Source organism: Falco cherrug, chromosome 13 (assembly GCF_023634085.1).
Source record: "Falco cherrug isolate bFalChe1 chromosome 13, bFalChe1.pri, whole genome shotgun sequence".
In the NCBI taxonomy this organism is placed as follows: domain Eukaryota; kingdom Metazoa; phylum Chordata; class Aves; order Falconiformes; family Falconidae; genus Falco; species Falco cherrug.
In genome coordinates, this window is record NC_073709.1 from 30,728,164 (window position 1) to 30,755,281 (window position 27,118).

A 27,118-nucleotide genomic window follows, 5' to 3' on the forward strand; every position below is an offset into this window, starting at 1 on the left:
AAGTTTATAAGGTGACATTACCAAAGTGTTTTAAATCACATTTCATGTTTGTGTAAACAAATATGTGGTTGTTGCATTTCAGTGTAGTTGCTCTTACAGATGTACCAGAGAAAGGATGCAAGCAGTAGCCAGGATAAACGGCAGGTACCAGTATCTGGTGGGGGTGATGGGTGTTTTGTTGTTGAATGCGATCAGAGCTGTGCACAGTGGGCTTTCAACTATTTCTCTTTGGAGAACGGTCATTCTAATGTCAGTCATTAGCAATTTGCTGTTGGCCACTTGGGAACAGCATGTTTCCTGCAAATTGCTTCCATTAGTCACCAGTTCTTGTCTAAATAATTGGCTATGTAAGAGAGAGGGCCTGTGAGAGGCAAGAGTTAACAGGATGGCAGAATGTATGGGTACATTGTTATAAGACACATACTTTACATTTTTTGAACGCCAAAAAATAGTGGAACGGGCTCAGATCTCCTTTTTGCTGGGGTCAGGCTGGAGCTGCACCACCGAAGTCCAATGGAGCCATTTGAAAAGCCAAGACTAATGTACATGAGATCAGTATCTGGCAGCAATACAGCAGTACATTTGCTTGTCTCCAAAATGCAGTCACCTCTGGCATGAAACCTGGCAGCTGTTTCATATAAAACGGTAAAGATGCGGACCAATATCCTTCAAGAAAGGAGGAACAGAAAGAGGAGGAAGAGCACAGAGGAATCTCACCAGTTTGCACCCTTCAGATTCCTGTTGCCAGCCCATTTACTGCAAGCTTCTACGCCATGGTGTTAGTTCATGTGCCTGCTATTTGGCAGCCTTTCATATCTCACTGGAAATAGGTGTTTGGGCATGACAGAAAAAAAAAGGAACAAAAAAAAATTTGACTTGCCTACTAAAAACAAAATGCAGTGGTGGAGAAAGCAGGTCACAGTCAGTAGCACATCAGCATTCGGCCACGGCATTCTCATTTGGAGCTTCACTCTTACTACTTGACTGCTCTTATGGTCCTGCTGTATTTTGTGAAAGTTGAGCCTGAGTGTGGGGGTAAAACGTTACAAATGTCCTCCTGATAAAACTCATGTCATATGTCATACTTAGAAGGAAATACCCAAGTCTGTTGTTGATTGGGTACTTTAGAGATGCCAGAAAAAGGGGCTTTGAGATCATACAAGTAATTCTGGAGCCTCTGAAAACATGTGTTGGGACTCTAATGCAGGCACGTTCCACAGAGGTGCTGAGAGAGAAGCAGCAGGAACTTTGAATCCAGAGTGCTAACCTCTGGACTGTTGATAAGGGGACTGGATGGTTATTCCCCAAGGTCTGGGTGAGAGCCTGAGGGGGATACTGGGAAACCAGAGCTTAATTATGACTGTTGTGGGAGGAGGCAGCAGCACCAGGACAACGGAAGGGGGTCAGAGAGGGGATAGAGGAGCCAGCCTTATGTAAACCGTTTCTCAAAGTTACACAATGGAAAATAGTAATAACGCTAATGCACTTTTATAATGCATTCCTACAGAGATTTAAAATGCTTTGAAAAGGTAAGTAAATATTATATCATAAGGTGGCAAATGGAGAATGTGGAGCAATGAGGAAGTAAATGGCTTCCTTGTAACTACAAGGAGAGTCAGAAGTGTGGTGGGGAGCAGAAGTGAGGTCTGTGGAGCCCTCTGAGCACTGCTCACAGCCTCTCAAATGTCCAGCTCTGCTGGACAGGAAGAAAGGTGGCAGGTTAGGAAGAAATTTTGCCTAAATCAGGAAACAAATCAGAACCAAGAAGCACATTTTTCAAGACGGGAAAAATGTTTGTTGAAAACAACAGAGAAGCATTTTGGCTTCCCAGGATTTTATTACCTTTTCGAGTGTGAGCCAAAGGATCCTATCCAAGTTTCCAGAGATTATTCCTCACAGGAAAAGCAAAGCCCTAATAAAGGACATAGCAATTGCACAGTAAAAACAACAACAATAATAAAAATATGTCTTTTGTTTAATCACCTGGACAGATCCAGTGTGGTGCAAATAAAACATGGGATAACAAGCTCCAGACGACAGGTCACATCCGCGGGGGCTTGTCAGGCCAAGGCAGCAAAGTGAGACAGAGTGAGATGCTGGCAGGCAACAAGGAAAGGCAGCATTCCTATGGTCTTGGTGGTCAAGCTGCTGTTTGTCAACAGCTCCAGTGACCTTCAGGAGTTTTCTGCCCTCCCAAAAAACATTCAAACCACTGGCTGATTTCCCAGTGATAACAAACGTGCCACCTCTCCTTAATACCTCCCTGGGCTGGATTAGTCCTTTTGGGGTTACCATGGGGGGAGCAACCCAACCTTGGGAGCAACCACTAGATGCAGAGGGACCTCCATCCTGTGGAGGATGTGTCCTGTACCTTTGAGCACGTCTGCCCCATGTAATGAGGAATGCTGCCATTACCCTGCTCATCCTCATCCCCGGCCACAAATCGCTATGTACTGAGGACAGCCCTTGACTGGCTCTGTGGGGGACTTACAGCCCTTGGTTCATTACATTTGCTCTGCCTCTGCTCATGGCATGTAGCTGCCCCCTTTCTGCCTGGACCATTTGTTGTCCCTGGGCAGGCAGAACTGCCTTTGAGTGGCTTCAGCTCCTGTGCAGACACCCCAGACAGCTCCTGTGCTGTGTGTCTTCTCCTGCCTGCAGTACTGCTGTGAGGGAGACAGGTCATCCAGGAGATCTTTTAGCTGGAAAGATGAGATTATGTGGCTCAGGACTTTCCCTGCAAGACAGAAATTGAGTCTTCATCAAAAACTCAGCTCTCGCTCCTCCTGGACTGAAATGAGGGCTCAGCCATGCAGCCAGAGGTAACGTTGTACAGATCTGCAGGACTAGTCCTGTGTTTTCCATGTTCATTTAGATTTCAGGGACTTACGGAAAAATGTCTGTCCTGTCATATGAAATGCAGAAACTAATAAACAGTGACTTGCCTTTCTCCAACTGCAACACTTAGCAGCCGCTCATGGCCGCAGCGTCGCAGCAGGTCAGTGAGCAGCCAGGCATTGCCCCCATTGCTGGACAGGCAGACCTAGAGCACAGGACCACTGCTGGAGATCGCTTCTTTTTCCAGAAGGGGTGGTGCATGGCCTCCTCCCCCGTCACAATCCCTCCATGGGCGATACTGCTGCCAGGAAGGGCCATAATCTCCCCTGCATTGGGGGGATACAGCATGATGGGCACATCTCCAGATCACCCTCGCTGGCTCACTCCTCAGCCAGCCTGATCCATGGGTTAGGAGGGGAGCAAGGTGGAAAAGCACCAGCCATCTCCGCTGGAAAGGCTGTACATGTAGCTGCCAGGAAGAATTTGGCTGTGATTATGTGAAATCCGGTGCTGTTTGGTCTGTCTCAAGCTGACGTTCTCTGCTCTGGCTCATCATGGACAGGATCCAGCGTTCTGGGCGAAAGCTAATGCAGCAGCTGAGGCTGGCACGGAGGGGACTGAGCCGGCTTCAGAAAAAGCGTGTGGCTTTCCAAACATCTTGCAGTCCAAAGCAAAACCAGCAGTTCTGACATGCTGTGAGCCATAAACAATGAGCTTTGTCAGCATGTCTAGAGGAAATGATAATTCCTGGAGTGTGAATGATGAAATGTTAACCAAGATGGAGGCTTTGGATAGCATTGTGGTTAGGAAAGCATATGTGCATCAGTGTGGAAGAGCTGACACCAAGGCAAAAAGCCTTAACTAAGGCATTAAGATCTTCCAGGTCTCTCAGCTTACTCCCCAGTGGTGTTTTCTCCTGTTCCCTGTGTAAAGTGTAAAGCATTGCTCAAGCTGAAAGGGACCAGCACCTGAATCTGCCCCTCTTGCTGCATGGTTCTTCATCACCTACCGCGCAGCCCTGCCATTCAGCTGTCTGAGACACAGGTCTCCGTGCAGGTCAATTTATTATTGAACGTGCATTATGAGATTGGCTATCCGACTTTTCCATTCTTGGGATTAATAGGCAGGTCTGATGGTTCTGGTCTTTTCAGTGTTGATATAAAGCCTAATGAAATCAGTGGGAGTGTTTTTATAGGTTACGGTGACCTTAACAGAGACCTAGTAGCCCTGTGCTTAAATATTTTGCAAGTCTGTTGCATAGTTTCAAGGCCAAAAAGAGTCAAGGCATATTTTTCCCCTTTGCTTGGAGTATGTTAAAACTATCCATTGCAAACCGTGTGAAACATTTCCAGTCACTCCGGTAATGAATAGCATTGACATGCATGTATTAGCAGAAAACAAGAGTAACAAGAATCAGAGAAAAATGGTGCAATTATTCATAGTAATAATATTAATTTCATAATGTCATCACTGTAGGGGTCTGTTGCAATAAATAACCTCGAGAGTTATCATAGTGTGTGTGACAGAGGATGTATGTGCACAAGAGATCTGATTACACAGTAACTTTTTCCCGATGTGCCCTATGAAGCATGGAACCTTGATCACTCTCCAGCCACCCATCCTGTGGTTGTTCTAAGAAAAATGACATTCAGTCCCATTATTCAATGCTGCAGAAAAAAAAGGAAAAAAAAAAAAAAGACTCAGTGTTCTGCTACGGCTAGTGTTACCCTCAGGCATTTCTGGCATGTTTCTGTTGTAAATTCATTTTATATGTGGCCAGGAAGTACAACATCTTGTTGCATCATGTAAGAAAATACCATATTTCTTCCCTGTTGCTCATTTCCAATCTACAGAAGCATCTGGCGGGAGTATGTCAGAAGATCTGCCATTAAATCTAAGAGTTTCGGCCCACAGTATAGTTTCAAGCCTAAGTCTCAATTTGAAAGAACAACGTCAAATATTTTACTCTTCTCCCTTTTTAACTGTAACAATTTATTGTGCTTCTTTATTTCAAGCATGACAATGATCTTCTTTTCTACCAAAACCTGGTTTTGCCACTGTCACTTCTGGGCAATTTGTTTTTGGATGGAAATAGAAATTAACACTGCTGCTTTCCAGGAAAATCCTAGCGCCGTAAGTTTCCACCAAAGCCTGTCCCACAGCTTAACATGTCCAAGTTGTGAGGCACCCTTGCAAAACCATACAAAATACTACATAAGGGAAAGTAATAAAAGGCCAAACACTCCAGTTTGCATGAGTGGTGCTGCAGGGGTTGAGGGGATGGCTAGCCACACTGTGGCATTTGCTAGAGGGGCACAGATTTTTTGGAGAACTTGAAGACTCATCACAGACCTGGCTTCTTTCCCACCTGTTGTTCCTTTCTCTTCTGCCCTCTCTGGACCAAGCCAACATCTGCTTCACCATTCCCATCATTCTCACAATCCCCAAAAATGTCCGTGGAGCATTAGGAGGAAGGTAGAGAGCCATTTGCACAGCATAAAAATTGCTTTCATTGCTCCTACTAAGCCAAGGTCCAAGCCACACAGACTTGCGCACCGTCCGCTGGCACGGTGCCGGTCAGCTCACCGCCCCAGACATTGTGACGGAGCTCTGTGGGAACAGAATCACATCGCTTCTGCCACGCTCACCTTCCGTGACCTGCCCATTTCTGTCTCACTACCTCGCCTCCGGCGAGAGTCTCTCTGTCACCTGGTTAATCTGGGAACTGAGGTGTGGATAAGACAGGTTGCATTTCCCAGTGGTCAGAGTGGCTCCTCTGACATAAGCCTCATGTTCGTAATAGAGGCAGGAAAATTTGAGAAAATACATCGCATGTAATTAGTGTAACCTTTCTGCCAGGTGGTTAACAGCTGAGAAAAATCTCTGGCTTTAATATACCCATGGCCCCTCTTGATAAAGGACTAAATTCCAATCTCCATTTAGAAACCTGAGAAAACTAAACATACCCTCCCTGAGAGCTCTTTAAAGAGTTGGGTTTCCACCACTCACTTGCATTCCCAGATCTTTATTAGGCAAGAGGGAGCACGGTCATAAAGCCAGGCGAAACCAGCAATGGCAATATATATCCAGATAATGAGCAAAAGAGCCCTCTTTTTCAGATCTATTGGCAGGGGTCCACCTCCCTCCCTTCCCTCTCTCTGATGAAAAGGTCCCCCAGGGAGAGCCCCATGGCTCCAGCACCTTACCCCGGGTCAGGATCAGTGAGCAGTCATGCCCAAGGTTGCGATGGAGGACCCCAAACTTTGTTGCCGGTGCTACAGGTAGGAGAGCTCTCAGCTGCCTGTGCAACCACCCAAAAACCTGGTGCTGACACACGCCGATGCTCCACACCACCCCTGGGACTAATCAGGCCACGTGACGTGGAGCTGCGAGGCAGGAGTTTAGGCAGCAGCGTGCCATCAACCCACATCCAGTTATCCACAAACTGGCACTGGAGTGCGGTCTACCCTCTTGCACTACATTTACTCCTGCCACACTCTTGGCTCCTCGTAGAGCCTACAGGCTGAGGTGGAGGAAGAAACACCATTCCAGCCCACTTTAAGGCATGTCATTAAAGCAATCCAGGTACGCGAAAGACAGACCACTTTCCTTTCCCGGGCAACTGGGATGCTGCTTCCTCCAAGAGGCTGTCATAAAAGTCAAATGCCTGCATCAGTATGTCCCGAGCACAAGGGTCCTTAAGGCTTCTGGTCCCAGGTGGCTGGAAAGGAATGACTGCAGTTTCCACAACTGTTTTTATCTTCTCAGTTGCACTTGGCCGGGAGGTTGCATCACCCCAGTTTGGAGGCAGGAACCTCACTTCTCCTGTCTGTTGTGTTGCTGTAATCTGCCCTACTCTAATTTGGAATGATTTGGAGGCTGCTGCTTCGTGCTGACTAGGTTGTGCCCAAGGCAGTATTTACCATGAGAGGTATTTCTACATGTGTGCCATCATTTGCAACTCCTTGTAAATGATTTGGGGCTGAAGATGTAACCACTGATCTTCTGAAAAGCCTAGATGGTTTAACCCATTTAGCCAATTTTAGGAGAGTGACAGCTTTTAAATTACAAAATCTGGTGCTTTTCCCTTCCATTCTGTCTTAGTGGGTCTATTCGGACTTCACTGAAACAACCAACGGCTGGACAATAAGTCAGTTAGCTCTAGGCTAGATTCTTCACCACATTCAGCTAAGTCAGAATTAAGCATTACTCTTAGAGGTGAAGCTGTGGAGTTAGAAGTGGTTGGGAAGGTGTACATGGAAAATGCTAAGTGAGAGGGATTTGGATGTTTTCCAGGTTTTGCATGTTACAGCCTTTTACCTGACTAATTTATACTTTGTGCCCATCTTAAACTTAGAAACATAATCAGAAAACCTAAGAGAATCCTTCTGAGCCTCCTTAAACCTACCTTTCCCAGAAGAAAAGGGAGGCGCTTTCTCATTTCATGAAATCTCCCTGTTGAAAAAAGGGAGAAAAAAGGCCATGAAAAAACTGTACATGGCCTTGACTCCAGAGCAAGAAGCAGCAAGACAGGAGCCAGGGCTGAAGGAGACTACGTGGAAAAGACAGAGAATGTCCAAATGGCAGCAGGGAGGCAACACGAACTGTCCATAGGCATTCACCCGGGCAGAGTCGCTCATCTCCGATGAGTGGCCGATGCCCAGGGGAAGCCGTGTTGGCTGGTCAGTGTCACAGGGGAGCAGTGAAGAGCGTTACCCGGCATTTGGAGAACACTTCCAGCCCTTGTCCCGGCTGTCCAAACACAACACGTTACGTGGGCAGAGGGAAGAGTGTCTGGAACAGGACTCACCTTTCCTACCAGTATTGAAGTGTTCCATTTTAGTTCTATTCTTTTCTCTTTTTTTCCTTTTTTGCACCCCCCCCCCCGGCTTTTTTCCCCTTTTCCCTCCCTTTCCCCCCCCCCCCTTTTTTTCCCAGACAGCGCCCATCCGAATGGCCCTACGAGACACCTGCGCCATGTGGCTGTTCGCTGTTGAGTGGCCATCAGCTGGCAGCAGCGGGGGGGAGCTCGGCAGCGGTGGCTCCGGTGACCTCTCTACTGGAGGGTTTGCACGATGCCTGGGATCTCCTGGGACAGACTGGAATGATGTACACGGGAGGTATTCCGGGGGTCATTATACCCTGCGGGAGGAGCCTGGATCGCAGTGGTCCTGTTAATTTCTTTCATTCATCTCCACTGAAGTCCACAGTCGAAAGCAATTCTAAGCGCTTGGATCATACAGAACATATAAATACCTGTATTCTGGCTCGCTGTAGCAATTCAGTGATAAGTATGACTCCCTGGTGAATGAACAGGATATCACAGGCTTATTTTATCTTCCAAATGGGTCAGAGTTGAATCTTCTTCTGGATTTCCACATTCATTTCTCTTACTTGAAGAAAGCATTGTTATAGTTCTCAGACCCACGATCGCAATGGAAACACCTCCAGATCTTCTGTAGGGATTTAAAATAAATTTGTTGCAACCTGCAATTTGGTTCCACTTTCTAATGAATGCCTTCATGTCTATATATAGGTGTAGTGCAGGCTTACATAATTCAGCCTGCGTTCCACATATGCAGATCCAGTAACTTTGAATCAATATGTATCCCTTCATGACTACTTTAAGGGGAATTAAATTAATTAACCTTTATAGGCAATAATGGCCTTTCCTGTGGTATCCCTGTTTGTGTACCATTATCTGAAATAATGAAGTTATACCCTTTGATTCAGATATACTATTTTCAATAACAGTATAGGTCTTGTTAGCGATGATAAAAAAATGTTTATAATATCTTAAAAGAAGAGTGATTTTGCATTTTTAAAATGGTGCGATTCTAGCATTTTTACAAATCTGAGCAGCAGATGAAAGTTTTATATGACAGCTGCTTGAAAAATGTGGAAAATACTGATGTGAGCTCAACAGTCACAGCTGGATTATTTTGGCTAGTGTGAGTATTTCTCTAGGCCTTAAAAATAAGGCAGTGGGATAAAACAAATTCTGACCTTAGCATTAGATTTGCAGGCAGAGTGCAATATGTGTGTTGTGCTTTCCAGCGTATTTTGGTGCTTGTGTTCAATACACAAGGTGTATCCAGCGTATTTTGGTGCTTGTGTTCAATACACAAGGTGTATGTTTGTATACATATATATATATATATATATACACACATACACGCACACACTCTCCACTTCACTTATATGTTCAGTTCAGATGTGTTTCAACTTCAAAGGACATGCAAGTACACATGCATGTATATGTCCACAGACATAAATCCAGCTCGGAACATAGACATACAATAGATGCATAATTTGTGTTTATATCACACTTGCTGCCTTGCTGAAGTCTTTCAATCAAAGATCTCAAAGTCTTTTAAAGTCATTTAAGAACCAACTATCCCATGAGTGTAGTCGTGAGCTGCTGATATACCTTGTCCCCTGTTCACGTATTTCACCAGCAGCGTGCTCAGTTCTGTGCCTCTCTGCATCCACACCAGATACATAAAAATTAAGCCTCTTGTCACTTGTGCGAAGTGGATAATTTCTAAGTTTACTAACGAAGTGAGCTGATTCCCCCAGGTCCTTGCTGGTTAGCAGGGCTAGGAGCAACACCCAGGGGCGTCACCGTCCTGAACCACGTACTCATCATCGGAGCAGGTGATGTCTCCAACATCTCTTTTTGCCACACAAATGCTCCTTTAGATTTTCCTGTCCTGCTCGTCATCCTGAAACAGAAGGAAAGACATCTAAAGCACCCTCAGCTCCAAAACAGGTTCCCCAGAACCTCCCAGGGTTTGGCCCGGTTTTGGCAGAGGAGACACAAGTGCGGTGATCATCAGCTGTGTGAATCCCAAGGCTAGACCACAGGATTTCTGTTAGACACTTTGACGGGCTGGACACAAAGCTACCAGCATCCCAGGTCTGCTCTGAACATCATAGGAAGAAAAACAAAGTTTTAAATTAAAAAAAGAGATCACATCAAGGTTAATCTTTCAAAAGCTGCAGTCCATCTGGATGCCTTCTTCCTTGGTATTAATTACGAAGACGCACCCTGTAATCCATAAGCAAAATATGAGTAAGATGTAAGCTGGCTGCAATGGTATTTAATATTTTGCTTGCTAACAGGGCATCTAATCCACTATGAGCAGGAATTCATCAGGCTTCAGGGGCTACCTAAAGCACACAATCCTTCTAAATGAGCAGTAATCCCCTCCGTTGAATCTTCTGTCTCATGAACTAATAAGTGATGCTAAAGTCTCGTTTGCTTTGGGAGCTCCCAGCAGTGGAGGGGATGACCCTGTGCCCAGCTCCAGGTGCAGCAGTGAGCAGAGCCCTGAGAGGAGTGTGGGCAATGAGGCGGATTCCTGGCATTTTTATTTTTGCAGCAAAGAGCCCTTCTTCCTTGGCACGCCAGTGCTGTCCGAAATTTGTGAATGCGAATGCCAGACTAAAAGGATCCCATGAATGGTCTCGAGCAGTGAGATCAATAACGTTTTCCACAAACTACGCTCTTTTACATAACACCTCCTTCCCCGCTCCCCATGGGATACACAGTGGGACGCAAGGCTGACATTTTGCAGATGCTGGGAGCACGGGCAGTTCCGGCAGCAGCGGCAGGAGAAGGAGTCAGCGTGGGGGGGAGGCACAGGCGACTGAAACTCATTACTTGGAGAGGTCGTGGGGGTCAGTGACAGTGGCGCTGAATGGATTTTTCCAGCCATTTCGAGCTGAGATTTGCACTCTGTAATCTGAATGCTTTTATCTATTTCTGAAAATAGACAGGAATTTTTTCCACAGGCTGCTCCAATCTGGCTATGGAGATGCAGGGAAGGATTACAGGGATAAATTCAGGTTTTGTTAAGCAAGTGTAGCTTTTCCAAACCAAACATAGACAACGTTCTTCAGCACAAACATGCATACAAGAGTTCTCTTGTTGGAAGAACACATCCCCTGGTGCAAGAGATGAAAGCGCCAGGTGCCCTGCACAGCCCCAAGCCCTTCGCTCCTGCTCCGGGCACTGCTCGCCTCCCCGGGCCAGCGAGGTCCCTCCAAAGCTGCCCAGAATGATCTAGACTTGTTTCCCCTGCTGAACAGACAAGTACTAGTTTACTCGGTAATTATCTTCTGTTTCACTCACATTTTGCTGCAGTTGAGCTTCCTCTCTTGCTTAGTCATGTCCTCTTCTGGCAGAGGTTTCTCTGAAAAGAGAGCTGATTCTAAAAATCAGCTAGCACAGAAACTGCCGGGTGGGTATATTACAGCACTTTCAGAGACAAGGAACCGATAAGAAGCCAGCTTTATTTACTAACTTTTTTTCTAGCTGGAGCAGAAAATGCGGAGCTGGGGCCTGGTTTTGGTGTTACTGAAGTGTTTTGAGCGAGACATTAAAGGGTGCACTTGGGTGTGTATATGCTGCTATCCTGGGGTAAAATACTGTGGGATAACAAGCCTTGCAGTTTCACAGCATTGCCTGTGCTCACGGGGTTTTGCCATTTTCCTGGTGTCCCTCAGTGCCACCAGCTGTCGCCAAGCAGCTCACCTGCCCACCCTTGAGCGCTTTGGTCACTCTCCCACCGAGCATCTTCCAAGCCCTGGTAATGAACCAGATGCAATTTTCTCTTACCTGGGCTTTGGCACCTCCACTGTATATACAAAACAGTTATTATGAAGCATAGATTTTGGGGTGGAAAGATGTAACCCAGCCTGGAGGCTGGGGATGTGGCATGGAGAGTGGGCAAACGTTTGTGCAGAAGCAAGTACTGGGCCAGCAGATTGGGAGCTTTGCTTGCCATCCTGCCAGGAGGTGGCTCTGCCTAGCCATGCCCAGGTGGCAACAGAGCTGCAAAGTAAACACTCCAGAGCGAAAAATCTAGGGAAAAGCGAGGGAAAGCAAAAGGTAATTCAATTAAGCATTGCATTTATTAATGACAGTGAAGCCTTTGTGGTGGGAGGTATGAATCCAGATGGAAAAAAGTATATATGACCAGGGCCACATCAGGGCAAGCAAGGGCTGGAAAACGATGCCAAGAACCGAGCTACTGAAGCACCCTGACAGCTCTGAAAGATTGATGGCAGGGGGTGACTGTCCCCTGGGAGTCTCCTCAGCTGGAGATTCAGAGGAGGGAAAAGGTCTCTTAGGAGGCAGCCAGACCCACTGAGCTTCAGCTGTTTGACAGAGGTTTCCATCAGCCCTTCTCAATGCAACGCGGCACATCCATCAAAATATGAGCAAACCAACAAGTGAGTGCAAAAACCCCTTGGCATTCACCCCATGCCCTTACCATGTACCAGCAGGCTCTTGCCACCCTCCTGTCTGTGCATCCTGCTGTTTGCCAGAGCTCAGAGCACGATTTCATGCCAAGCCAACAGCAAGCACTGCCGGGGGTGGGGCCAAGGCCTTCAGACACAGCCACTGCCTGGCACAAAGAGACATCAACCGCTTCCCCTCGGCCAGCTAAACACTGACAGTAAAATTAGTTGAGTCCCTAATTTATAAATTAACATTCTATGATTTACCAAACTGGTCAGACTAGAACTTTAAGCATCACCTTCTCCCGGACAAGGGAAGAGACTGAAAACAAACCCTAAGGAAGCATTCAAAGGAATTTGCTTGTGGGGAAGGATGCCTGTGCAGGTGGCAGCCCAGCACCGAGGATTTCAGGTGGTGCTTGGCCTCGGCGGGCGCTCTGCACTTGCTCCTAATGGTCCTGCCAGGTCGGGTTCCCCACGCACCAGCCTCCCCACAGCGGTGGGAGGTGGGCTCTGTGCTATCAGGCCTTCAGCTGGCTCTTCTGCCTCTCCCCCTGCCTTTCCCAGTAAACAAATAACAGCAGACTCCTGTTCAGCCTTGTCTATTTTGGGATCTCTAGCAGTCCTACCGATAATCACTGTTATAAATGTTTACACTGATGGGAGACTGGCCCATATTGTACAGAGATAATAACAGTACAATTTGATATTCATGAGGTGCTGATGATCTCTAAATATAGAAACAGAGTAATTATTGCTGGCATTACAGGCTGGATTTCAAAAAGCAGATAAATGGAGAAATGGATATGCTATTTATTGCAGCTTCAACAGTAACAACAGGAAAGCTGTCTCCCTTGATTAGGCGAGGACCAGACTGCAGAAGGCAGAGCTCATGGCAGAGGGGTGAAGGGCTGTGATACCCTACCAATGGAAGGGAAAAGCACAGCTGTAGAAAAAAAAATCTGACAATGCACCTAACGCCAAGCTCACCCCAATGCACGTGACTATGCAAGACAGCGATGAAGCGGGTTGACTGTACCAGGAAAACCTATGGCGACTGGAAAAAACCATCACAGACTGTTCTACCAAAACCTCTTAAGGAAAGACGAAGGCTTTGGCCACCAAAATCCATGTGTGTCTGCAGCTGGAGCAGGCTGCCAGGGTGCAGCCAGAGCATGCCGAACTGAGATCCCAACCGTTAGCATCTGCAGGGAGCTTCAGCCTCCCTCCGGCCGCGCTTGTACGCCGGCCGTGGGAGACGAGCAGGGCATGCAGCAGCATGGCATCCCCGCGTGCTGGCTGCTGCACGTCCACGTTTCATCATTCCTCTAGTCTGACTTCCTTCGATACAGTGTAGGAACCTTTGGCTCTTACTGGACACAACAAAAATAGTGGGTACTCGGGGAATAAGCGGGATAAACAGGCTGCCGGTTGACTGCAGAGTCTTCTGTACAGGCATGGACACGGGGCTTCAGGTGTGCAGGTTGGTATCACTGAGGGGGTTTCCAGCAGAATCTCTCCTCTGCTGGACATGGCGTGTGTCAGGGAATGTGTGTTTGGGGCTGTGTCCTTCTCCCAGCCTCTAGAAGGTTAGTTACTGACTGACAGGATGGACACCCCTCTGCCTGTGGTACCTCGCTGCTCACAGGACCCAGTGCTGCTTTGTGCGGCTGTTCCCTCCCACCTGCCTGGTGCTTCCACAACAGACAAAGCCAGATTTGCTTCGGCTTTGACCTTTACCACCACTGTGCTGAACAGAGCACTCACCTGTTTCTGTGGCTGTAGCAAAAAGCATGTGGATGGTAGCCAGGCTGTTGCCCCAGAGAGAGCAAAAGTGACGCCCTCGGACAGAACAGGGCAGGAGCTGTAGGTTCTTCTGGGTTTGGCAGTTGGTACAGCTTTGAACAACGATTTTCTGAAGTGAGATGAGGAAGGGGGAAAAAAAGAGGAAAGCAGTTAGCCGCTGCTTTCAGACCAAAGTCTGAAAGCTAATTGCAAAGGGGATGTTTCTAAGAGCTGAACCAGTCTTTTTATTAAGGGATTCTGCAGCCCAAATGGTCAAGCAGCAACCTGAACTCTCAGGCTCTCCAGGGTTTGGGAACCGGTGCTTGTGTGTGAACTTCGTGTGGCTCACCCAGCCCGATACATGGAAAGCTAAAGTTATACACATACTCTGCTGCTACTCTACTGCCCTTTCTATACCTTCTCTATGCATACTACTAGCCAAAAGGGGAGAGAAGGAGGAAAAAAAAAAGAGACAAAAGAAAATAAAGACAAAAGGAAAAAGGAAAAAGAAAAAAAAGAGAAAAGGGAGGAAAGGGACAACAGGAACAAAAGGAACAAGAGGGACAAAAAGAAGAGAGAAGAAGAGAGAAAAGAAGAGAGAAGGGGTGAAAAAAAAATATCCAAAGAATTGCAAGTGAGAAAAAAATGGAGGTACCACTCCATAGCATGTACACAGTATTTACTGTGTTCCTGTAGGTGTACAGATATTGACTAGCCCTTGAATTGCAGTATAGCTGATTGAATTGGGTTATCCTCTGTTGTTGGAGCAGAGGGAGTCCGAGTTCCACAGACCTTTACAGCTTTTTGTCAGACACTACCTCAAAGTTTTTACTTAAGTTTTACAATTAGGGAAACCAAAGCACTGCGAAGTTACATTGCTTGGCCAAGGACCTACAGCATGTCACTGGTGTGATTTCCATGGGAGCTCAGCCTTGGTCTCGGTCACCAGCACTCTCAGACAAGAAGAGTCTTGGTCAAACTGGACGTGCATGGGGTTTCAAATTGGCTGTCCCCAGCAGCACGAGCTACGTGGCTTTGGAGAAGCTCTCCAGTGCTATGCTTGGCTCTGTGTCAGTATGGCGGAGAGAAAATGACTGGCTGTGACCAAACCGGTGTCACTGCCTGGCGGTCCCACTGGCTTGGCAAACAGACCCCAATCTCTCAGACAAGCTCCAGGCTCGTCTGCACCAAGTCAGCTCCCACACCGACAGATTCACTAGGCGTTTTGCTTAAATAACTGGCAGAGGATGTTCTTGTTGTTGAACATATGTTTCAGTTGGATAGGGACTGCTCAGCCTGTAGGGAATCTGTGCTGTGGCAAAGGCGGATCAGAGCGGTATTTTTTAATTAAAAAAAAAAAAAAAAAAAAAAAGGCATTTCAAGCATAGTTTGTACTCTGCTTGGGGAGGAGCTCTCTGCCCCTGGGGAGTTTTCAGGATGCTGAGCCATGACAGCAGCCGTTGCTTCCCTACTTGCTGCTCTTAAGCAATATATTGCTCTCCTGGGCAGGTGACGATGGAGACAGAGCACCACCTTCTCCAATATAATCCAAAGCTCCATGCACACTGTTCAGGTTGGAAAAGAATCCTCAAACTGGGATGCTGCTTCAGAACTGGAGAACAGAGGTGTTCACCCTGTTGCAGGTCCCCAAGGGTGTTGAAGTAGCTCTGGGGGGGGTCCAGCACAGGACACTAAGAGAAGTGGGTATGCTGGCAGGAGACTTGGTTTCACTATGAGAGCAGCGCTGCTGGGAAATCTGTAGGCTCTTACAAATCAAAATGTTAAAAAATGCAGCTCTGAGGCCTGCTGCTGTAAGCTTTGTGAGGTATAGACAAATCACCAATCTCTAGAGAAAATGCTAGATTTTGTATAAGGGAAAAATGTGACATTCATTCATAACTTCCAGGTTTTTCCAGTTCCCCTCTGGTCACAGTTCAAGGTTGTGCTTCCCAGTTGCAGCTCTTTACTGTTCATTTTTTCCCCCCACAAAATATGAATTTTGTCCTAATGAGGTCAATGATTGGAATTTTCTATTCAAGAAGCTTTTCTCCTCAGTTACAGATGGCTGTAGGCCTGGCAAGTACGCAAGTCTGAAGGTCACTACGTCCCATGGCGACAGTCAGGGTTTGTCACCAAAATCAGTTCTCTGTGCTGCAGACTGGTCTGCCCACCCATTAGTCCCATTGCACGAAACCAAGGGATAAAATGAAAGTGCAATAGGCATAACACCAGTGTGACAGGTCCCAGGAGCTACTCCGGCATTTATTTGGTGCATGTTCTCTGCCATGGTTGGTCTTGTTTTTTATAGTTGTGGCTAAGAGATGGTAACTTCTGGGGCTTGGAATAACTCACCATTTTTTAAACAGCTCCTTTGAAGCCCGGTGCGGAGGAGTCAAGGTGTGCATTGTAGAGGAGAAGGGACCTCAGAGAACAGGGGAGGTTTAGGGTGGAAAGAAGGTGGAATGGAAAGAAGGTGGGATTCCCAAATCTTCCCTTCCCACCTGATGTCTTACGTGCGTTACAGAGAAGTATGTCAAAAGCATGTCTTCACACGCAGCTGCGGGTCAGTTTGCTGTTTGGGACAGTGAGGGTGGGAAGTGGAAATAATCGTTGTTTTTAGCTGGGATGAACATGTTCAAATCAAACCTTCACAGCTATCTTTCCTCATAACTTTTTCCACTTCCGCTACCTGCAGCTCTCCCTTTGGAATGAGCGGTGGAAACAGTCTTTGTGGGTCATGAGAAAGGATCAGACTTCTAAATATGTTGTTATTCCTGTTTTCCAGCTCTCGGCACTCACAAAAACAGATGATTAAACAGAGTAGGTGGCAGTCAACTGATCCAGCTCTCCCGGCAGGTACAGGGAGTTCTCTGCAGAGAAGCAAAACTGCTGGAGTAGACATCTTCCCTACTGCAAAGGCGCTTGCTATTCTTTACAACCAAAACAATGCAGACGCTGCAAAGAGGCATCACCTCACTGGAACACCCTTTCCTGCATTTTTGTTCAGACTTATTACTAGATACCTGGTCTGCATTGCCCTGTAACAAAATTAGGAGCAAATCAGATCTCTTAGACTTTAACAAGGCGGTTTGGGGTTTTGTTTTCCCATGTAATTATACAGGAGGTAAGTGAACAGGCTTTGACTTTGATCCAGGTTTCTTGTCATGAATAATAAAATAAATAATAAATATCAAGAAGCACATACACATACTTACCCATCCCCTTATCTAGTACGAGCAATGTTGAATTTATGATAGCCTTACCCCTTAAAGAAAAAGAACTGAAAATAACTATGAACGTTGTGTCTTTCCTTCTGCAGCCCACACAGCTATAAGGTCTACTAGATACAGACGCCAAAGTTCATTTGCTACTGATGCACCATCACCCCTCTCCATGAGCTAAGCAGTGTTTTACTTCTCCTCGAGCCTTTAGAGCCATCAGGGCAGTATTATTTTCAAAGCACATGGGTGTTTTCTGGAAAAGCATATGAAACACGACGCACTTGTTGGAAGGTATGGGAAGTTTTGACTTACTGCTATGTTTCCGTTCCTTGCACGTGCTGCAGGGAGAGACCTGCACAGTGCGGAGATGGTGAAACATGCGCCTGGCTGGGATGGGGGAACAGGAGAAGGCAGATGATGAACAGAGAAGAACAGAGATGGCAAAAAGGAACCCACAGGGCCTGTCCCAGAGCTCTCTCAGGTGGCTTCAGGAGCCAGGACATTAGGGGAAATGGGGTGAGAAGGGGAAATACAGCAAGGAATTATTACAGAAGGGGTGTTTTGCTGTCCCTGAATGGATGTCCTGCAGGAAGAATGGCCCCCATTTTTTAGCTTTCCCCACTGCTCCTCATGACTTCATCTGTTGAGCAAGCTCCCTGGTTTCTGCTGGGAGAGGAGATGAAGTCACTTATGAGGCCAGGATGGGGAGAGGACTCAAAGGGCTTTCTTGGAGGAGCATTCCATGGAAGAGTCCAACAGACTTAGAGACAAGAAACTTTCAAACTAAATAAATCAATGTTCAGCTTCAGAAATGCATAAGACCTGCTAAAGTTAGACTCCACAACAGCCTCAGTCACTGGGTCTGGAGCAGGAGAGGACTCAGCAGAGGGTGCGCTGGTGCCAAGCAGGACAGGCACATCGAACATCGATCTCACACTCTGCCAACAGCCCACAACCAACATCAACATAGGGAAACAAGTGTCAGCAACCCCCAGAGACAGATCCTGGAGGAGGGACCTCAGGTTTCCAAGCAGAAGTAACACAGTCGTCAGGTCTTCACTCCTGCATCACCATGGGGACACTCCTGCCCCCCAGCTCCACTACCCCACTGAGACACAAAACCCCTCCTGACACTTTTGAGTGCTGCGCAACAGGAGTGGTGGTGAAAATCAGCCTTTATGAAGTACGCAGCCATCCTACGAGGCCTGCTACTTTGCTTCAGAAGTGCTGCTGCTATTCTCAGAGACACCACAGCCATCACAGCCCTCGCTGTGCCCATGGGATCACTGGCTTACAGTGGTCCCCACTGCCACAGCATCAGGGCTACCAGATGGACTGGGTCAGGCGAGGTGACCCTGCTCAGACCCCCCTGTACAGACACTTCAGCGCAGTCATGACTTTGTATGACCTGAAAAGTCAAGGTCTGACAGCCCTGGGAGACGGGCAGTCAGAGTCACTTCGTAGTCCTTAGACAACACTGCAGATACAACAGCTGGATTAGGCACCTCTGGCAGTCCGGGGGACAGCGAGGAGAACATAAAGCTGCTTTGCAAAACCAGCGGCAACGCTGCTTGTGGACATGTGCAATTGGGAATGGTCCCACTCTAAAGACAGAGTTTAAAAGCAGCCAGACATTTTTCCTTTGTTCTTTATTTTTTCTGCCACGACACGATGCAATGAGCACTGTTGTGCAGATGGTCAGCGACGAAGCTGTGTAACAAAAGAGAAAAGCGACTGGCCTAAAACATCTGACAGGGATCCATTAATCAAGGGCCAGAAATAAAAGTGACCCCTGCAGCACTGCTAGGGAGAGCTGGGAGCCAATTCCCCGGCGTGTCTTATATCCCATATCGAAACGCTACCTGAAAATCCCTCACTGGAGTCAGTCAAATCATTCAGGGACCTCGGCCAAGTCAACTATCTTCTGCTTTATGAGCCTTGAGGACCCTAAGGCATGCGCACCGCTGCTATGCACTGTAATGGATTCAGACCGGCTCTCTGCTATCTATATTTATCACGTTCCCCTCAGGAAGTGCTTTGGCAGGATTTTGTAACGAAACCCCTGCCCAGAGCGCTCTTTGGCATGCAGCGAGCAGCCTTAAAATAGCGCAGTGACATACTGCAATAATTACTCATATTAACACTCCTCATTGTGTGACGCTTTGTCCCCGTCGCCTGGCTCATCCCGGCGCGTGGTGGGATGGCAGGGAAGAGCTGGCCTTTCCCAAAAGGCAAAGTTCAGTGCCAGGCTCGCACCCCAGCCCCAAACCGCGCCGAGCCGCCGGCGCTCCCATCCATCATGCCAATGCCCCCATCAGCTTCCAGAGCCAAAGTTCGCAGGTGTTCAGGCAGGATATTTTGGCTCCTTTCTAGCCCCTTGGTGGCGTTTGATGAGAACGTTAACAAAAATAAGCATAAAAGCCCAAGCAGAGCATAACTTCAAACCCACGCTATAGGAGCGGGCTGCTTACTTGCCAGTTACATGCTGGCTCCCAGTCTAGCCCACATTTTCAGGTTTTTATCCCCTTTAGAGTAAATCTTCCTGCACTGTGCTAATAGTACATCTCATTTTACCTTAAATAGCGAGAAAAAAGTAGGTTCTAGTCAGAAGAGAGATGGGGAAGCAGGGGCAGCTTTGCTTGAAGTTGACAGAACCCTCCAAGTTCCGGTATTTTTGAGAAAATGTTTTCTCTGTTCAAAAGAAAATTATAAAAAAAAAATGCTTGAATTGCTTGAATTATGCATCTTGAGCGTCTGCAGTGCTTTTTTTCTGTTGATGACAAAACGAGCTTTTGAGAAACAACTTGTTACTGCTGCCTATTTACCTAAACTCACTGGATTTCAGGAGCTCGATCTAAACCCCATCCAAGCCAGTACAAAGAGTAACAAAGCCTTCAGTGGGCTTTGACTAAAACCTCAGGTCCTAGAGGACTGCTCAGGGTTCCCCACAGACCTGGGCCTCATGTTTCAAGAAGACACAGTTCTATAATTACAGAGGCCAGGGTCTCTGAACAGATATTGATGCAACTGCTTAATTACAGCTTCGCAAGGAGAGATAATACAGCTGTCCCTTCAGTATACTCGATGCAGAGAAAGAGAAGTCAGGGCATGAAGGCTCCTTTCAGCCTTTATTTTCGGTGAGTACTGTCACTTTGGGGAAAAGCACCCGGTAATACACACCATTTGCTGGTACATGATGTGACCGCTGCAGACACTGTGCGACACCCCATACATGTGACAGTATTAGCACATACATGTGCGCCCTGAAGCCATGCCTGCGTAGGGAGTTACAACCACGCTAACATCTCTCCTCTTCCCCCTTTACTAGGCTCAGTGAATTTAAAGACATGGGGAGTTATCAGAGCACGCACAAAAAGCGAACTATGAAGGAACAGCAGCAAATAGAGCCAACGCGTACAGCTATTTTTTTCATTAAGAAAACTCATTCAGGCCACATGAGTTAGCAAATGTGCTCGCAACCACTTCTGTAACTATGATGCCATGGAAAAACGCTATTCCAAGAAAGCATCTGGCTAAATACAACAAACTCCCATTAAGCGATCCTACACTTTTGTTAAACCGCAAAACATCTTTCAGAATATATCAAAGAACATTTTCCAAAGCTGCCTTTCTCTAGCGTGTCATCGAATGTACCCTGAAAGCACAGCTCAGCAATGAACTCAGTATCTGAATTTGTAACGGCATAGGTGTCTGCCAAACGTATCGTCACCAGCAAACAATGCACTACTCATATGGATTTTTTTTTTTTTTCCATGCACCAGCCTTTATTAAAATTCTCTCAATTAATTCCATGGTCTCCAGGACCTTCTGCCAAGGTCACCATTCATGGCTGAAAGGGCTGCTCACTAAGTAATCAACACTACTCTGGAGACTTTCTTGTAAGCTGTAATCAAACACAATCTTCTGTTAATTGCTTGCACATACTTGGTGCATTAACAAGAGGAGCTTTAAATATATATATATATATATATACACACATATATAACCAAACACAACTGAGGAAGGCAAAGCTCAGATATTAGCACCATACGAGGATTCTGTTGATGGCTTCTCTATAAAAGCCAGATCTGATTAGTGACATGGGGGAAATGTTTTATTTGGAATAAAGCCTTCGCTTCAGAAGACCGTGTCTCAAATGCAGTGCTGGGTGGCTACATCTCTTCTAGCATAAATTCTTGCCTGTGGGACGAGGTCAGCAATAGGCTCTTGCCCCAGTTACTGCTCTAGATCTAGCTGTCTGCTGAAAATCCACTCCTGAATGTCTGTTTTTGAACCGGACTGGGTTTGTTAGGTGCAAAGACTTCTTCTTTGGTATGTAACTGTAGGGCACAGCCTGCCTTACCACACTCAACAGAGCAAGGGGTCTAAGGAAGCGCTGTCAGGAGCGAGCAGGACCGCACCAGCTCAAGGCGACCCGCTCCGCATCCCACTCACCCATGATGTCAGGTTATTTGACCTTGTAGAAGTGCTGCTACTTAAAACTGCTCAGTCAGCTTGGTAATTACCAGGGATGGCTCTCGGCCCTGTCTCACCGCAGCCGCTGGCTGAACAGCAGCTGATGGCACAGCTGACCAGCCTGTCACTGACTAAGCCACAAGCGAGCTCCCCTCCCCAAAAGCTTCCTCAGCCTGGCTTGTGATCAGAGGAACCGATAGCCTCTGCTGAAACACAGCATAGAGCAGGAGGTACCAAGGACAACCTGAGGCATTAGCAGAGCTCAGCAGGAATCCAGGACGAGTCAGTGGTCAGGGGAACATCTGTCCTGGTCTCTTAAATGCCAGTTACCTGATGGAGCCTGCACAGCTCTGAGCCCTCCTCTGCTCTTATGGGCACTTAATCGACTCATAGAAGAGAAGAAGAGCTTCTGGAGACAGCATATTTTGGTATTCAAATGTCTCAGGTGAGGCTACAGGCCACCCTTCTTGGACCAAGCAGACAAGATCAGGCATCTTTAAATGTCCTAGAGCATTGCTTTCTTCTTATCAAGTGTTCAGAGGGGCAAAGTCTAGTTCCCAGGAGCAAAACCAGAGGGTGCGGTGTTGGAGAGCTAGCAGACCCTACCAGGCTGCACATCTCCCTCTTGTTCACTTTTTCCCTTTGAGACACTGGCTCACAAGTACTTCAGACTCCTGGACTGCCCAGAGAGTAATTGCAATGGGTACTACAGCTTCGAAAGAGGATTGGACCAAGGTCCTGGAGAAGAATAAAAGAGGTCCCTCTGTCTCTTCTTGTTGATGCTTTACGGTTCTTCTACAGGTTAACAGGTTTTTCTAGGTATGCCACAATCCATATTACATTATTTTTCCATTGCTGGTTTCAAATTATACTGCTTCTCCCTCTAAGCTCATAAAGTTCTTTTTAAAAGCTCATAAAATTTCACCTGTGTACGTTTATGGCTCTCAGGATATGAACTAAACTCAATTGATTTAGCTATATTTACCATTGCTGAACTTCACGCTGTATTTCACCGCACTACCTTTTCAGGAGGAATAAGTCACTTCCTCCTCCTTTCCTCTGGCTGAATTCTTCCAGCACAGCCACTGAATCCAGAAGACTAATTTTTCCCGTCTTTTCTTGGAAACCCAGCAATGCAATTATGGCTTAAAATGTAAATAAGCATGTCTACACTGACAGATAGCTTAGTTTCCTACCTCACTGCCAGGCCCTAAGTCTCTGATCAACCACATCGCATATTCATAGAATCATAGAATCGTTTGGGTTGGAAGGGACCTTTGAAGGTCATCCAGTCCAACACCCCTGCAACGAGCAGGGACAGCTTGAACTAGATCAGGTTGCTCAGAGCCCCATCCAAACCAGCCTTGAATGTTTCCAGGGATGGACATCTGCCACCTCTCTGGGCAACCTGCTCCTACTTTGCTCAAAGTACTTCCTTCCAGAAGGAAAAACGAGCACATATGGTGGGACTGCCACCCTACATTTCCCACAAGACAGGCAATGCTGCTGTGGAAGGCCCCAGTTTTGGTCCCTTCTTCTGGGATGGCCCTTCAGCGCTCCTCTGGGACCCTCCACACTAACCTCTTCTGCATATTCCTACACGATAACCCAGAGCATGCAAGACATACCATCACATTAGGAAAGCACCAGCCTGTCTAGTTACAACGCCCACACACACATTTCTTCAAGCTTTTTGAGGAAGAAAAAAAAATTTAAAAAAAGAAACAAAACCCCACAGAAAAATAACAACGATGTGTCAAGGCCATAACTCATGGCCCAGGAAAGACCTAAGTCGAGAGCTATGCAGCGTGGGTGCAGCCAGGCTGCTCCAGAGGGACCCAGCCTCCAGCAGGATTGACACCAGCCCCCACCTACCCCTGTGGTCTGGGAACACCCTGAGGGGTGAAACAGCTGATGAGAGAGCTCAAACATCAAACCCAGCTCCAACAGGCACCCAAATCCATGGCAGCACCTTGCAGACCTCAACTCTGAAAAGCCCGAGAGGCTTCCTTGGTCCTGCAAACGTAGGGCAGGTCGCTCTTGGTCTTGTAAAAGTTGGACAAAGGGGCCTTAACCAGCAGAAGACCAACAGCATCCGCGCCTCTGGCGCTGACAGAAATCAACACCTGTAAAGTAACATGGTAGGCAGGCATAAACTCAAAAATAGAGGCAAAGTTTATCTAAACACATTTGAGTTGCCATGATTTCTTTTCCCATTTTAGACAAGACTATGAAAACAGTTTTGATCTCTAGCCCTTTGTTTCCTTTACAGCTGGAACATGAAGTGAATCAACATTTCGGGACCTCCAAAATATTTTGATTTGCTTTTGGTATTTGCTTATAAAAATGATTGGAGTTTGTCGGAGGGAGTGGAAGAGCCAGGTTATTTTTTGCTGCTTGGGGAAGGAATGAATTTGCAAGGGGTACAACAGGAACTGGCTCCAGCCTTTTCAACTCTGTGGCTCATTCTCTTTCTTGGTTCCACAGTAAATTGTTGCAGTGGGTTGGAATGATCTGGTGCTGCTTGATTTCTTACAGCCTTATGACTCTGAAGCAAACGTTCAGCCCTGGTAGCATCACACGTTGGCACTGGTCACCTCCGCCCAGCCCCAATCCCACACACAACTCGCAGGATACCGGAGGAAGAGCGGTGGCAGCAGCCGTGCGGAGGCATCCTACATGGTGGATGGGGACCACCAGCCACTCGCTCCTGAGAGAAAGGTGGCAGGTCCTGGTTGCCACGGAAAGCAGAAAGCTAATAGACTTAAGTGGGTTACACAGAATGAAGTCTGATGGAAGGAAAAAAAAATCACCCTAGTGTGGAATCTTCTGCTTTTTCTTCCCCTAAGAGACTAAAAATTACATACTTGTCCTGTCCAGGGAGATCTGAAACACAGACTGGGCTGAAATCAAAACCCCATGTATGAACATTCCTGAAGTTTAGGAGAGGAACTCCTTTCCTAAGATAGGCCATCTTAAAACCTCTCTATAACGGCCAAACTAAAGTCCTAGATTCCAAGCAGAAATTACTTCGAGAATGTTACATCCAGATGTAGATATTAATGTAGCAGGTTTTGGCTGTGGGAAATCACTGATGTGGCCCACCAGACCACAAAACTCACCGGTTTTCTTCAGTATCACATGGACCAAGACATCTTAACATATAGACTCTCACCCAGGATATTTTAAAGTGAGAAGAAATAAAATCAAACATGGAACTGCTATCTCATTTGGTTTTATGCAGCAGACACCGTGTGCGTGAACAGCAGCACACCTCTCCTATTAACAGCCTCACACTTCTGGCCATGCTTCCTGGAGGTAGGTGGTTCACCGCTGTCCCTTCTGCTGATTTCGTATTGTTGTTTGAAAGGTGCAATCATTTTTTTCAGGGAAGAGATTGATTGGCCTAGATAAATGGACCAGCAGCACTCTCACTCATAAGAGATCATGCAGGCCGTTGTACCTGAGAGCACGAGGCCAACCATGCTCATCAGGTCATGGTGAGATGCAGCCACCAGCAGTGTGGGCAAAGGAGGAAAACTTCACCTACTGTTCTCCAAAGTCTTTCCTTGAGCCGGAGGTGCCATGGGTGCTGCAGCACTGAGATGATGGGTGTCAGCTTGGTCCAAGCTGCAGGCTGCGAGTCTGCGAAGAGCAGCTAGTTCAGCAATAATTGCTCTTCACAGCCTCCCTGCTGGAGGTTCTCACCATCTCAGATCTGCTCATGGGAACGCTGCCTAAGCCACTTCTCTCAAAGAAGTCCTGCTTGAAAAAAGTCAAGATTTTGTCCATTTACACAACTGTGGCTTAAATTGCTTGGGATCCCTTTCAGCTAGCCACACCATGAGCAGAGGAACCAGAATATTTAGGGGATGTCAGCGATGGGCAGCCAGATGCAGTCATTTCTTCAGCAAGCAGAGGTACAGCTGGAAAAATAAATGTGTGCATGGACCTGGTACCATCGCCTCAGCCACCGCTCTCTGTTGTGTCCTCCTCATGCAGGCAACCTCCTCCTGCTTTAAACTAACATCAGTGTACGGCGTCACCGCTGCCACGGCATTGTAACACAGGCTGCGCTCAGCTGTGTCACCTGCTGTAGATGTGGTCACCTTGAGCAGGGCAGGCATCGATGTCTTACCTTAGCAAGGCTGCAAGATTAACCAGCGCTCGTCTATCAGAGCTGCCTCCGGAGCTGAATGTATTTTCCTAGCAGAACTAAAGGTCCCGTATCATATCTCCGGGACACCAAAAGGCAACGAGGCTCTGTCTGCAGTCCTCGCTGACAGACACACTCGTGCACTTTCGGTCTGCCGAGCCAGCTGGATGGGAACCAAGCGAACTGCTGCTACGTAGTTATCAGGCTGCGCTGGCTCACCTCCTCCCAGCTTGGGGCACAGGCAGTGCAAGTGCATCTGCCTGCAAGAGACTGTGTAGGCAGAGAAAGCAAGAGGCAGACAGGGAGCGATGCAGCGGTGTTAGCCTCTTAGAAAACATCTAAGGAATCCCAGGAACAAGAGTTTCTGTGAAAAGTTACACTCTTCGCCCTGCTCTCCCTGTGGTCCCATCTGCCCTTCTTTAATGCTGGTTGTTTTCAAGCTGGAGGCAAGTGAACAAATAAGCACGTCGTATCTGAAGTTTTGATAAGCAATGTTGGTTACATTTAAAAAAATAATAACAAATTACAAGTTAGTCTTTCTCCATTTTTAAACCAGCCCGAATTAAAAAAAATACATTTCCTCCTTTCAGTGGAAACTTCTTTGACACATTTAGGTTAATAAGTCTTTTTGATAGATGACTTATCACTCACATTCCCATTTCCTAATCACTTCCTTGTCTTGCAGCCACCCTGGCTGAAGACTAATGATAGCTTCTAATAGCCGCCTCAACCGCCTTGCTCCTGCCAGCACTGGGCATGGCCCCGAGCGCTGCAGCCGCTGGTGCTGGGGCTCTCCCTGCTCCCTTGGCTCCAGACCCAGTGCAAATAGCACCTGCTCCTGGGAACCAGACAGTGGACACTTTCACCCTAGCTTCATATTTGTAGACTGGTGGAGGAAAGTCTACAGCGATGCTTCACAAAGAATGGCAGTTTTAGAGCAGCAGCTTCCTCTGGGGCACGCCTCCATGGGATGGGTGAAGAGCACCCCAGCCCTACGGCTGGCTGTGGGGCTGGAGATCAGCCCCATGGCTCTCTGACTGGGGAGAGCAGCTGTGCAGGACCAGCGCGTGGGGAGAGGAGGAGAGTATGCAGGTTCCTCCAGTGCTCTGCCTTGGTTGAGGAGCACCCATGTAGGAAGCGTGGGTGGTTGCAAAGCCTATGTGGAGGGAGCATCAGAAGGCTGTGACCAGCCTGCAGCCACTGCTAGCTCGATAAGCAGCCAAAGCCCTGCCCGGTAAATATTTGCACATTGCAGCTGCTATGATGGATGAACCCTGCAAAGACAGGGTGGGCTGGTGGTGCCTGGAGACTTACGCTGGTGCTCCGCCTGCTCCGTCACCCTTCCCATGGGTGCCTGTTAGGGCACAGCTTCTCGCCTGCCCTGCCTGAGGCC

General features: G+C 47.3%; 1 long non-coding RNA gene across 4 annotated transcripts; it reads right to left on the reverse strand.

Moving 5' to 3' along the window:
* Positions 1–784: 784 nt before the first annotated feature.
* Positions 785–26,159, reverse strand: LOC129737309 (uncharacterized). 4 transcript variants are annotated; one of them, XR_008735027.1, is made up of 8 exons: positions 25,708–26,159; positions 13,855–14,002; positions 9,269–9,563; positions 8,095–8,294; positions 7,809–7,993; positions 7,247–7,293; positions 1,843–4,505; positions 785–1,023 (listed from the first exon to the last, which is right to left on the reverse strand). It is a non-coding gene; the product is annotated as an uncharacterized LOC129737309 (long non-coding RNA). The 4 variants fall into 4 exon arrangements; XR_008735026.1 differs by adding an exon at positions 10,976–11,036 and having other exon boundaries at positions 7,809–8,294; XR_008735025.1 differs by having other exon boundaries at positions 7,809–8,294.
* Between the last annotated feature and the right edge of the window lie 959 nt (positions 26,160–27,118).